The following is a 15,312-nucleotide window of genomic DNA, read 5'->3' on the forward strand; positions in this document are numbered from 1 at the left end:
TTTACTAGGAAATTATGGCAGAAAGAGAAGATTCCTTCAAACTCACTTCTTCCAAATCATACCCATGTAAGTTAAATTAGGGTTACTGTAAGATCAAGTTGTTCAGAAATCTTCCCTTTTAATTAGAATATGACTTATTTGAGGAAAGAGCTCATTCCTAGGCATCACTGTAACTTAAAGAGGACAGTATCTCTCCTTTAGAGAAGAAAGCACTTTCTACCTGAAGGGAACAGAATAAAGTTATCACAGCAGGCTTGGAGGTCTATGTTCTATAAAGAGTGTCTCTGGAAACTCATATGGAACCAAGAGAGATAAATGCTGGCCCTCAACAATGACTAATAAGAAAACAGGAAAAAAATTCAGACCATACCTGGTGAGACTTAGGAAAAATAATTTTGTGAACAGAGATGACCTCCATAAAGGTAACCAGATGGTCCAATGCATGTTGAAAAAGACACATGGCAAACCCAGGCATGGTACCAAAAATTTTAAGTAATGATGTCATTGTAGGTTGGGGAAGTCACAGAATTTCTAACTCATCATTTAGCATTACAGAACATTCCTATTAACAAATTGAAAGGTGTCAGAGTGATGACCACCCAATAAACCTTTCTGTATCTATTGCATTTAAGTCTTCTGTAGTCACCTCCACAACGATTCTGGGTTTGGTCATATGACTTGATTAGCCAAATAAGACAAAAACAAAGGCAACACAGGTAGACACACACACACACACACACACACACACACACACACACACACCCTCTCTTGCACTGGGGCTTCTTGTAATATTTCTAGTATGGGAAGAAGCCCGGGCTAATAGGTGTGGACATGCAGCCCAGATGACAACTCACATTAACCAACTAATGTGCTGTGAGTCCATTCAGCCTCAACTGAACGGCCAGCCACATGAGTCCCTCCAGTAGAAAACAACAGGAGAAACATCCAGTTGACTCTAGCCCAAACAGCTGATCTGCAGAATTGTGAGAAAAAATATTGTTGGGGTTTTAAGCCTCTTGTTTTTGAGGTGAACGAGCACATGTGTGTGTGTGTGTGTGTGTGTGTGTGTGTGTGTGTACAATTGTAGATCTATATCTGAAATAGAAATAGTGCCTTGAAATGGAGTACTGCACCAACAAAAACCTAAAATGTTGCTTTGTGTCTATATCAGCAGGTGATCGGCAGGGAGGGAGGAAAAGCAGGGAGAAGCCTTATGTCAAGCCTAGAGGAACTACAAACAAATTGCTACTTTATCTATAAACCTGGTGATGAAACTGCGGGCAGGGTGGGGTACCAGTGACACAAGTGTGAAGGGACAAAACAACTGACCAACATGAAAATACCTGGAAAGAAAGTAACTGGGCCTAATGACAGCTAAGGATGGGATCTAGCAGAATTTGCAAATTATCTTCTGGTTTGTTTTAGCTGGGTATGATAAGGTATGGGAACAAAGAGAAGAGAGAAAAATGAATCATTCATGTTGCAAGGTCAATTTGGAGGAAAAAATGGAGGCGTCATGACTAGCTGGTTTGGAAAATAAAGCTTTCACATCTCAAGTCTCTGGATCTGGCAAAGATTCTGAAGCAGTAAGTGGCCTCAAGGTAAAAGATCAAAGCAAGGTTGTAGTAGGTCTTTATTCTAAAGATCTCAGAAAGATTTAAGCTATGCCTAATAGATCTTATCAGCTTGACAAAATATGGAATTCAAAAAAATCATATGAATATTGTTACATAATAGCCTGATGCCCCTGAGGAAGAGATAAGTCTGTCATGAAATTAATGTGACTTCTGGGACAGGGAGTAAGCCTTCCAAAATGTCATAGGAAACTCACAAATTATTTAAATAAGTGTACTATTAAAAACCCTGCCAGCTTGGACTGAGAAGCAGGGACTGGGAAAATTTGAAATTAAACGAGGTCTCTTGGCTCCATTTTTGAAACAGAAACTACAGGAGGGTTGCTTTGCTGCGAACATAGACAATTTCTTTTGAAAAGGGAAAGGCAATCTCAGGGGTAGAGCCAAGAACTGCAGAGCATGCTGGGCTATGAAACTCCTGAGGGCAAAACTGGGGCCTAATCAGAGACCATTCCCTGCTTCGAGAACAGGAACACCAGAAACATGGGCCTGTATTTGAGAATTTCTCTGAAAAAGCTCTCCCTCTCTATTGTTTTAAATGGGAGCACAGATTAGTTTTCTACTGCTGCATTATAAATTACCATAAACTATTGCCTTAACAGAATACAAATTTATTATCTCATAATAAATGTGTATGGATTAAGTCGGGGTACTAGCAACTTAGTTCCCTGCTCAGAGTCTCACCAGGCTCAGTGCAAGGCCAGACCCCATGATTTCTTCTGAGGCTCAAATAACTCTTCAAAGATCACTGTTGGGAGAATTCAGTTTCTGTGGTTGCAGGTTGAAGGACTGCAGCTACTGGAGAATACCTCTCATTCTCTGCCACCTGGTTCTCTTTACAAAATGGTAGTTTGCTTCCTTCTAACTCAAAAGGAACATGTTTCTGATGCTTCCCCTTGTTTTAAAAAAAAAAAAAATCACCTGTTTAGGTCAGCTCCATTCAGGGTAATTACCTTTGGATTAACTGAAAGCAAGGTGATTAGTAATCTAATCATACGAGAGCTAGACCATCATATTTACAGGTCCCATCCCTACTCAAAGAGAGGGAATTATTCAGGGCATGTTTATCATGAGGAGAGACTCTTGGGGGCATCTTAGAATTCTGCGGACCACAGAGAGTAACCATTTCGAGATTGTAAACAGGCTGGATAACTTTGTCTTTTTGCTTTAGAGCATGCTGAATGAAGAGGCGGTCCATCAGAAGAGCTCCGTCTACATCCAGACTTGATATGGTCACAAAATTAGGGATTATAAGCCTGATCCCATGATTAGATAAGACTTTCGAGATCTTAGAAGTGAACCATTGGGTGTGAAGGTTATGAATCACTGGGCCCAGTGACACACTGTGATAGACTGTTACCCCAGCCATCACTCTCCTCTGTATCCTCTGTAGGAGGTTCCTTTCCATTTACATGGAAAAGTCTTGGTTTCACCAACATACCAGCAAATGTCACACAAACAGACTCTTAGAAAGTGTCTGTGCTTCCATCTAAAAAAATCAAAGAACTGTAAACTCACACTGAACTCCTGACAGTAAGTTCATGTTCCATAGCAATGTGGATTAGTGAATCTGAATCATCATTTCTATTTGAGCATTAAGCAAATTATATATATATAAGGATATATATATATCCTTATGTATATGAAATGGGAGACATATTTCTATTAGACAAGGAAATTAAAAATAAGAACATATAAATATATATGTATTTTATAATATATGTATAGATGTATAAAGACAAGGAAATTAAAACTAAAAAGTAAATATATATGCATTTTCTTTTTGATTTCCTTGTCCTATATAATATATATTGTATATATTTCCAATTCCTTGTCTCACACACACACACACACACACACACACACACACATATGGAGATGCTAGAAGAACCCCGTGCTAATTAGATTGGAATTGGAAGATTTTAATATGTATCTATGGTTTTTAATACCTATATACAGGTAGGTAAGTGGGTGGGTGGATAGATAGATAACATAGATATAAACACATGTCTACAAGAAGCAATGAGAGCCCGGCAGCAACAAAAATACCAATACCCAGATGTTTTCTAATATTATAGGAAACAAAGCTTCTTGGGAAAATTGATGATTCCAGGGGTGGAACAGTGAAAGTATAAAATTATCCTGAAATATCTTCCTATGAAAGACATAAAAAAATGGCAAAGATTAATGCAAACAGAACTAAAGGTTACAGAAGACTGCTTGAATTTCTCATTGTAAAAATAGCAAATAGCTATTCTATCCATACTCTACACTAAAAGCATTAACTCCCGTGATAGAAAAATGCCTCATATAAAATATTAATTAGGAAAAGAAAAAGTCTCAACAATATGACTGGTTCTGAACATTTCAGAATGCAAACACTGATAATGTGGACTATTACCAATGTTTGTTTTCAGTACATTTTCAGAATGTATTTTTGGTCATAAGAACAATACATTGAAGAAAGTTTGTTATGTCTTTCAAATAAAATGTGAATGTGAATATATTATCTGTTTTTCTCAGAGACTGTTCCAATATTTGATCTCAATGATAATACTAAAGCTTACATTGTGTTTTTCAAAGCATCTCATATGCAGTAATTTAATCCCAACACTAACCCTATTGATGAATATTATTTATTTCCTCAACCGTAAAGATGAGGAAAGGGGGACGTGGTAACTTTTTCAAAACTATGCAGCTAGTTAAGCATACAACTGAGATAGGAGCCAATCTCACTCCTGATATTAGGTTCTTACCCATTAGACTGTTCAGTCTTTGTGATAATAATGCAGTAACATCTTCCTTAAACACCCATTCGTGGTTACCTTTTCCCTGGATAAGGAACTACTTGTACCTTTTAAAAATGAAGTGTGCCAGAATCCTCATTTATTTATCATGACCCAATTGGATTCTCTAGCTATTATGCAGTTGGGGAATCCATTAAAGCTACTCTCTCATCTGAATAAATAAGTAAATAAATAAATAAGCACCTCCTAATAAGCAAAGGTTACTTCTGTTTTTCAAACACTACATAAATTATTATTAACTGAACTTTTTAATGTCCCAAATCTGACTCAGTCAAAGGATGTTTTCATTAAATGAAATCATCACCTCGGTAACAATATTTATAAACCCAATAGTTTAAAACAAGCTATTTAATAAATATTTAATAAAAATAAATATTTAATAAATAATATTATTTAATTATATGTTCTTCCATCAAATGTTGAAAACTTCTAAAGATACCGTAATGCAGAATACAGTTTAAATTTCTCTCAAATAAACAAAACAGCTTTAAAATGATCAACATATTTCTGCCACTACCTTTTATATAAACTAAATATTCTGAATATATATTGCTTGATGTTGATCTTTGCATCCCTGAAACTGAAACAGTGTATATACTCCTATATATACAATGCATATATGCACATATATAAACAATATATACACAGAGACAGTATATAAATGTCAGTGTGAGTTAAAATAACCACAAACCAGTGAACATCAACCAGCAATGTATATTTAATTTGGAAGCTTTTTAGATAGGCACTTATAGTGATTGAGAACACAAGGATTCACAAGATTCTTACATGCTCTCTAATACACTCCTCTACCAAATAATTATCTAAAAATGTTATCATAAGGTTCAAGCTCATGTATTATTTAAAAAGCAATCTTGTAAGTAATTCAACTGTTGAGAGCTAAAAACTTATTAGATAACAATACCACAGGCACAGAGTTCTTTTCCCCCTGAAGGAAAACCAAAGATAACCAGAATGGCCTTTAGAAAGCCATGCTTCCTCTAGTTAATAATAAAAACTATATTTATGAAAAATGAATAAATAACACCTCTCACTATCCCAAACTGTTATAATAATATTTAAAGTCATTTTTAGTAGATCAAACAAAATGTTTTGCATCATTAAATACATTTTTGCTAGTGCTTAATAGACGAATTATCTAAAAATGCCAAATAAGTACATTATGCCATCTAATTTCCATAGTACTCATCCATATCTCATTAATAAAACATAGTCCTTCTCTAAGTTCACTTCTGCAAAGGATAGTTTTCCATTTTCGTTGTTAGAAATTTTGGAAACTACAGGAACATAATAACAAACAAAATTAAAATTAAAAATGAGACTATGGATTAAAAGTGAAGAGCACCCATTGTTTTTAAATTGTAGTTAATACACAATGTTACATTAGTTTTAGGCATAAAACATGGTGATTTGACAAGTCTATACAGTATGCCATGCTCACCACAACTGTAGCCACCATCTGTCACCACACACTATTACAGTATCATTGACTATATATGATGAACAGTACTCATTTTAATAATTATGCTTGTGTGTGCATGCATGTCTTTAGACCAAGATCTATGGAGTTTACTCTCTTGTTTTTGATATTTAAGAACATATCACACAGTGAGAATGAGTCTCTTTTGAGAGATTGACTCTTCCACCAAGCTCAACTAGAAAATTTACATAAAATACAAAAGAAAATATAACAGAAACACTGAAGATACTGGCAAACTGTTTAGGCAATAGAACTTTAGCAAGAAAAAAACACAGACGTGAGAAATCTCTTAAAAAAGACCATCATACTGCACCAATATTGTCCTGCAGGACATCTGCTGATTCCAGCCAAGTCTGAGGTTCTAGTTGTGGGCTGAGCACAGTGCAGACAGCTTTACAGAGCTGAACAGAAAAAAATTAGAGACCTAAATGCTGAAGATTCTAGTGAAAGAAAAATGGAGAACTGAGCTCAAAATTGTAGCAGCTGTTCTACCAAAATTGTTGCTGAATTTTCAAGCAGTAAATGGTAAGAAATTGAAAAGCAAGGCAGAGATTTTCCACTAAGTTTACATGTCCAAAACAGAAATCTTGATGTCTCATACCCAACATGATCCATCCCCCAAATCTTTATTTCATTGTATGTCAATTCTACTCATGCAGTTGCTCAAGCCAAAACCCCTAGAAGCATCCTGACTGCTCTTTCTCATACTCCATATAAAAACAGAATATCCTGTCATCTACTTTCAGAATATATCCCACGTCTGATCATTTACCAACAAATCCACTGTCATCTTAATCCAAGACACCACTGTCACTTATCCGACTTTGCAATAGCCTCCATATTGGTATTTTATTTATAATTTATATCATATTCCCCTTATAATGTATTCTTCACTCATCAATCTGAGTAATCATTCCAAAACACAGATCTGATGGTGTCTCTTCATTGCTTATAATTCTCCAAGCCTCACACTTCACATAAAATCAGAAATCTTTACGATGTTCCAAAATGCCCTGTATGATCTGGCCATGGGCATCATTTTCAGGCATTGTTTTCTACTGTTCTCCCCCAGATGACCATATTCCAGCCACATGGGCACCTTGCTCTTGAACTGAGACCATGTTACTTCTTAACAACAACTCCTTCTAGAGATTTGGATATTTGTATTTGCATCATTAAGAAAAGTTTCTGTATGTAAGCATTCACCAGACATTTAGTATTGATGATGTTGCATGGCATGCATTCTTTTGAGTTAGTTTCTATAGTTTATACAATTTGAGTTTACAAAATTTCTAGTTTACTTGTATAGTTAGACATTATCCTCCCAAAAAGAATTCACCCAGACTTCTTTCTGAAAATTGATCATTTTCTTTAAAGTCTCATACATTATTTTTCTAAACTACATCAAATACTAGAATTCTATTATTAGGAAATCCTTCTATTAATAGGGATTCTATAAGAAATTCATTCTCTGGGTGAAAACAGTCACCTAAATTAGGGATATGGGGTTAGTTTATGTACATTCAGAAAGGAAGAAAACAATCACATTTATACCCATATCATACCCTATGTTTCAGAGAAGTAATCCTATTAAGAATTCAACAGATCTCATGACATTAAAAGGAAATGTTTGTACAATTACTGACTTTATGGTTCTTAGTTGTATCCTGAGGGAAGTCAATAAAGGAATAAAGGAAATATACTTTTAACTATATTGGCTTTATATGAACATTTGTTTATTTAATTGCTAATATTGTTTAAACATACATTTCTTTTATCTTAAAGCATGGTTATCAATATCCTATTGTTGATGAAATAATGGATTCATTCCATTTAATTTTCTTAAATGGGCTAACAAATGAACAATAAAGTTATTGCTACTTTAGAGTTTCTTGCCTTCTCTCACATATATTTTCTTCTGTGGTATGTAGCCACTGTCTTCTACTGATAGTTTTAATATTATGCCTGCCTCTACTTACTTCCACCTCAGCTTTCCTAAGTACGGAACTAATTACCAGCTCCCCAATCTCTCTTTCCCTGATCAATGAGGTGTCATCCGGATATAAGAGTTTTGCATTTACAAAAGCATAGGAGGCACGTGGAAGGCTCAGTGGTTTAAGCCTCTGCCTTCAGCTCAGGTCATGATCTCAGGATTCTGGGATCGAGCCCCACATGAGGGTCTCTGCTCAGCAGGGAGCCTGCTTCCTCCCCCCTCTCTGCCTGCCTACTTGTAATCTCTCTCTCTGTGTCAAATAAATAAACAAAATCTTTTAAAAAAAAAAAGTGTAGGGATTGGAGGTAGTGGTTTGTAATCCCTTACTTGCCCAATATATTGCTTCAGCCACAGTTTCTGCATAATACCTCTATCCCTTTCTTTATTCTCATGTACCTTGTGAGCTAAGTGTTTCATCCCTCAAAAGGCACTGCAAGACAAAAAAGCTACAATAGAAGAAAAGAGTGAAGCCATACCTGCAGGCTATAGAGGAAAAAGAGAAGAATGGAGCCAGAAAGAAAAGAGAGGGTCTGCTTTGTTCTTCTTAGTCCAATATTTGGCAATTGGCCTGTGCTCTAGTTTTACCTTGCTCTTTTTCTTCACTTTAGAACAAATTACTAGAATGTGTTGCTTAGGGTTCGACAGACTGACTGGCTCTCCTCAGTAACATCAAAGTTTCTCCTTCTTCCTCCAGTTTCTGGCTAGATCAGAATAACCTCCCCTCCCACCTCCCTAAATTTGATATCTACAAATTCTGGAGATGAACCAGTTTATTTGCTAAAACTAACTCTATTTGAGATTAGACTCTGATTACAGAGCCAACTCTCTCAGGGGTGTGAACTCAAACTCTGTCTCCTCCAGTTCCTGCTGTATGGATAGAGCTCCCACTCCCATCCCTTATCCCCACTTTGGGTTGCATTTCTCTACTTCCAGGCTAACATGAGACTAGCACACTCTATCACAAAGCCACCTTGACAACAATGGAGCTGAATATTGAGACTGAATTCTCAAACCCAGCAAGTCCACCATGAAAATGTAAGGGTACTGATCTAAGAGGACTAGGACCCTAAAACATGGGATTGAGAAACTGGGGTATACATACACTTGAAAACCTTGTAATCCCAGGCTTCCTTTACTCACAGAGCACTTTGTTGTATAATCATCCTTGAAAAGATAGTTCAAACAATACAACTTAATATAAGCCATTCAAAAATGAAAGAGACTCATGGAGAACTATCTTCCCACAATACCTAATCTTCATTTCTTTTCTTCCTTTCTTTTCTTTTTTTTTTTTTTTAAGATTTATTTATTTATTGACAGAGAGAGATCCCACGTAGGCAGAGAGAGATACTAAAGAGAGAGAGTGGGAAGCAGGCTCCCTGCCAAGGAGAGAGCCATATGTGGGGCTCAGTCCCAGGACCCTGAGATCATGACCTGAGCTGAAGGCAGAGGCTTAACCCACTGAGACACCCAGGTGCCCCCAATCCTCATTTCTATACCAAATCACTACTGTTAGAATTTTCCTATCTGCGTATGCTCTCTGTCACTCTGATTCTGATTTGACTGACAGGGCTGGAACCAAATCAGTTTGAAATGTCTTATGTGGCATTTACCTAAGCTACTAACAACAGGACCCTCAAAGCAAAATGATAACAACTGGCACTGTTGACTTCAACTATATACCCCACACTCTCAGCTGAATAAACCCTATAAACCATTAACATTCAGCTTAGAAAGCCACATAACACCCTTCTACTTGGTCCAAAACATCAATTCAGAAAGAGCAGGATGTATGAAAGATTGCCCAACTCCACGTTGGACTACAAGTAAGGCAGCTCAACCAGTTGAGCCTGACCTACCTAGATGCCTTCCATGACCTTATTTTTATTTTATTTTTTTATTAACATATAAGGTATTGTTTGTTTCAGGGGTACAGGTCTGTGATTCATCAGTCCTACACAATTTGCAGTGCTCACCACAGCACATACCCTCCCCAACATCCATCATCCAGCCACTCCATCCCTACCACTTGCCTCCACTCCAGCAACCCTCAAACACTTAAAAGACTCATGAATAACCCTAAGGTGCAAGTCACTATTTTTTCAGAGGGATGGAAATTATGCCTTGTTCCCCATACAAGAAGTAAATCCCAATGACACACAAGGTACTCCTGGAAAGAAAGGGTTATTTACCATTATTAGGGACCCCAAGTGGGACTACATCCAGTCCCAGCCATTTCATGGAGTGTAAATATCACCTTACTATTGGTGTGAACAAAAAGGCCATACTGGAATAACTTCCTTCAGACAGTTTCTCCAAAACAGATAAGAATCAACAATTCCAAATGATCTAGGAACCCTATTGTCTACCAGTTGTCTGGGTGCACTTTGGCCACACTATCAACCTGTGCCCCACAGGTCAAACTTGAGGAACTTCAAAGAAAACTTTTGGATGTTGTTTTGGTTATTGTAATGTCCCCATTTCCAGGAGAGAGTAAAATATTTTTATGCCCAAAATAATTTAAAAAGATTAATTTTTAGAAACTTGTAGTTTTTAAATATTAACTGAAGTGCCAAACATATTTTATATCTCTTTCACATGTTGTAAAAATTACAGATTACCAAAAATTCACATATGTATTAGTCTGATTATAAAGTAATATTTTAAAATTAACATAAATACTTATTTTTCTACATATATTATGTAGTAATTAAAATGACAACTTGGGCACTATTAGAGCTCTGATTTAATTGAGGGATGTTTGGCTGATTACAAACAGTGTATTCATTTTATAAAAATGAAATTCTAATTAGTGTTGGCTTCCTGTCAAAATCAGTAATTAAGAAAGTTGTCAAAGTCAATCCCATTATTCATCTTGATAATGAAATTATTTAAACATCAAACATGAATGTTCTATTAGCTTGAGGAGTATAATTGTTGTTAACATTGCTCATAGGGCTTAATAAACGTATCACATCAGCTACATTATCTACCTAAATACCTGTACACAGATGCTTGTGATTAAGAATTTGTGAAGCTTTGTAAGATTAAGTATGTGACTGAGATTGTTTTACAAATAATATTTAACTTCCTTGAGTTGGTACATGTGATACGGGAGAGCATGGCTCTATATTTTTCTGCAAGTGAACCAGAATACTTTTTTATGACCTGCAAAGTTGAACTGCACTTATTTAAAGTGTTCAACTTTATGACTTATGGCATGTATGCTCATGAAACCATTACCCATTACTAAACATATCCATCAATCCTGAAAGTTTTCTCCTACCTGTTTAATTCCTCCTTCCAGCCCTTTCCCATCCAAACCCTTTTCCAGGCAACCACTAATCTGTTTTTATTTCTTGTTATATATTTGACTGAATTTTATAGGAAAACAATCCCAGAGTAAGATTTTTGTCAGGATTCTTTCATAATAATTATTTTGAGATTCAACCATGTTGTGTCATGTATTAGTGATTAATTCTTTTTTATTGCTAAGTAATAAATTTTTTTTATTTTATTGCTAAGTAATAAAAATTGTATAGTTATACCATACTTTGTTAATCCATTCATCCTTTTGGAAATCTGGGTTGTTTTCAGGTTTTAGCAGTTACAAAGATGCTATGAATATCCATGCACAAGTCTTTGTATTGGGACATATGCTATTATTCGGCTTGGATAAATCCTAGAAATACACAGATAACAGTAGGCTTATATTTTATATTAATTTTGTTTCAAACTTCTAAACTTTTTTCCTAAATGGAAAAACTTGTACCATTTTGTATTCCTACCCATAGGATATAAGTTTCAGTTCCCACATATCATTGCACATGCTTGGTTTGAACACGTTTTTTGTCTATTTTTACTACTTTAATGTGTATGTAATAGTATCATATTGTATTTTTAATTTACATTTCCCTAATGACTAATGATTTTGAACACCTTTCATGGACTTGCTTGCCATCTGTGCATTTTCTTTGGAGAGTTATCTGCTGAAATGTTGCTTACTTTTTATTGATATGTCTGCTTTCTCATTATCGAGTTTTGAGAATTCTCTATATATTTTGGAAAGAAGTTTTTCATCAGATATGTGATTTTCAAATATTCTCTTCCAGTCTTTCTTTTAATTCTCTTAATAATATCTTTTGAGGGACATTCTTATTTTTTAATAAGCTCAATTAATATATATTTTTAAATAAATTATACTTTGGCATACACAAAGGACACAAAGATTTTTTCTTTTTTTATTTTTAGAGATTTAAAAATGTGTAGCTTATTTTCATGTTGATGATATTTTTTGAATTTTTATTTAAGATGTATACATTTAATATTTTTTCTTTTTTTCTGCATTTTGATGTACAAATGTCCCAAAACCTGTGTTTTAAAATGCTATTCTCCCTATCTATCCTTTCTCTATGTTCAGTCTCTCTCTCTTTTTGTGTATATACCTATATCCACACACATCTCTAAACTGTCTATTCTCTTTAATTCATCTGTTAATCCTTTTTATACCCATCTTTGTTAGTTTCACACTGACATGAAATATAGTTTTATAATAAATCTTAAAATTAGATACTGTGACTCTTCAAAATTTTTGTTCTCAAAGTTATTTTGTCTGTATTAGAATCTGTAAATTCCTAAATAAAATTTAAAATCAGCTCACCATACTTTTTCTCTATTTTATGTGGTATCTTTTAAATTTTATTTATATATACTCTCTCTATATATTCTATATAATATTCTATATATTAACCTAAAGTTAATATATAGAAATAGAAATTTTGTATATCGTTCTTATATCTAAAAACCATATTCTTCTCAACTATAAGTTCTAGCAGATTTTTTGTTAGATTCTATTGAATTTTCTACTTGGACAAAAATGTATTCTGTAAAGACTATTTTACTTTTTCCTTTCTAGCCAGAATGCTTTCATTTTTATTTTTTCTTATTGCATTTGCTAGCCCTTCCAATTCAATATTGAATAGAAGCAATAAAAGCAGACTTTCTTCCTTTTTTCTGAATATTTAGTCTTAATCATTTCACACAATATTAGCATTAAGTTTTTCACAGAGGCCCTTTGTCAAGTTGAGGGAGTTCCCCGGTATTTCCATTTGTTGACAGTTTTCATTAGGAATGGCTTTTAGATTTATCTATTCCAAAGACTGATTTATTTATTGAGAGAGAGCGAGCCTGCAACCAAGGTGAGGGGCAGAGGAAGAAGGAGAGAGAGAATCTCAAGCAGCCTCCCCAGCAGGGCTGAGCCTGACTCTGGGTTCAATCCCACAGCTCTGAGATCATGACCTCAGCCAAAATGAAGAATCAGACACCCAACTGACTGAGCCCCCAGGCGCCCCTAAATTTGTCAGTTTTCTATGTTGTTGAGTTTACTATCATAAAACTGTTTATTATATTCTCCTTATTACATTCTCCTTATTAATATCTTAATCTCTATAAAATCTGTAGTGATGTAACCATCTCATTTCTGGTATTTGTCATGTGGGTGTTCTTTCTTTTTCTCCTTATCAGTCTCACTAGAGATCTGTCAATGCTCTTGATCTTCCAAAAGAACCAGCTTTTCTCTTCCACCTCAATTTTAAATCCTTCTCCATAGAAGGCTCTGCTACCTCCTACTGCTGTGGCCCCCAGTGTACACCAGCACCCCGGGGGACAGCCCCACCTCCATGGAGTACATGAAGGAGTACAGCAATACAGGTATTCGCAGAGGGGTCCAAGATCAATGCAAGCAGGAATCAGCAGGACGACAGTAAAATGTTTATTGGAGGCTTGAGATGGGATACAAGCAAGAAAGTTCCAACTGAATCTTTGTCTCAATTTGGGGAAGTTGTAGACTATACAATTAAAACAGATCCAGTGACTGGAAGATCAAGAGGATTTGGATTTGAGCTTTTCAAGGACGCTGCTAGTGTTGATAAAGTTGTGGAACTGAAGGAACACAGACTGGATGGCAAGCTGATAAGCCCCAAAAGGGCCAAAGCTTTAAAAGGGAAAGAACCCTCAAAAAGGTTTCTGCGGGTGGAGTTAGCCCAGATAGTTCTGACGAACAAATTAAAGGATATTTTGGAGACTTCAAAGAGATTAAAAAATATTGAACTCCATGGATACAAAAACAAATGAAAGAAGAGGATTTTGTTTTATCACATATATAGACAAAGAGCCAATAAGGAAATTGTTAGAAAGCAGATATCATTGGGGCTTCTGAGTGGCTCAGTCGGTTAAGCATATGCCTTCAGCTCAGGTCATGATCCCAGGGGCCTGGGATCCCAGGGACCCCACATTGGGCTCCCTGCTCAGAGGGGAGTCTGCTTCTCCCTCTTCCTCTGTTTTCCCCCTCCGCTACTCATGCTTATTCCAGCTCACTCTCTCTCAAATATATAAATAAAATCTTTAAAAAAAAAAAAAAAAAAGGGCGCCTGGGTGGCTCAGTGGGTTAAGCTGCTGCCTTCTGCTCAGGTCATGATCTCAGGGTCCTGGGATCAAGTCCCACATCGGGCTCTCTGCTCAGCGGGGAGCCTGCTTCCCTTCCTCTCTCTCTGCCTGCCTCTCTGCCTACTTGTGATCTCTCTCTGTCAAACAAATAAATAAAATCTTTAAAAAGAAAGAAAGAAAGAAAGAAAGAAAGAAAGAAAGAAAGAAAGAAAGAAAGAAAAGAAAGGAGAAGAGAAAAGAAAAGAAACGAAAAGAGAAAACAAAATGGATATAATCAAATCGGTTCTGGTAAGTGTGAAATCAAAATTGTACAACCTAAAGAGGTATATAGGCAGCAATAGCAACAAGAACAAGGAGGAAGAGATAATGCAACTAGTAGACAAGATGGTACTAGGAGTTATGGAGGAGGTCAGGGCCAAAACTGGAACCAATGATTTAATTACTCTATGATCAAGCATATGGAAATTATAACAGTGCCTATGGTAGTAGTCTGGTTATGGAGGCTGTGATTATACTGGGCATAACTATGGGAACTGGATATGGACAGGGACATACAGACTACAGTGGCCAACAGAGCACTTACAGAAAGTATCTGGAGGGGGTGGCAATCACCAAAACAGTTAGCAGCCATACTAGAGGAGGATGCTGGAGAAGACAGGAGGAGACTGCTAAAGTTAACCCATCTTGCAGGACAACATTGATGACTGGTATTCTGTTGATCTAAGATGATTATTTTGCAAAAGGTTTTTTAATGTACAAGACACAACTGTGATCAACTGTATATAGCTGCCACTTAATTTTCTTTGTTTTTACTTTGGCTTTTGCTCTCTGTGCTATGACACTACGTGGATTTGTTAATACAAATCTTATCTATATGATTTCATGCTAATCCTCAAATAAATGTTTCCTTTTGTGAAATAAATTAATAAATGAATA

General features: G+C 35.8%; 1 pseudogene; it reads left to right on the forward strand.

The window, feature by feature from the left end:
• Positions 1-13,610: 13,610 nt before the first annotated feature.
• Positions 13,611-15,012, forward strand: LOC111151150 (annotated as a pseudogene).
• Positions 15,013-15,312: the final 300 nt, after the last annotated feature.

Source organism: Enhydra lutris, unplaced genomic scaffold, assembly GCF_002288905.1.
Source record: "Enhydra lutris kenyoni isolate GAN:26980312 unplaced genomic scaffold, ASM228890v2 scaffoldscaffold25, whole genome shotgun sequence".
Lineage (NCBI taxonomy): Eukaryota > Metazoa > Chordata > Mammalia > Carnivora > Mustelidae > Enhydra > Enhydra lutris.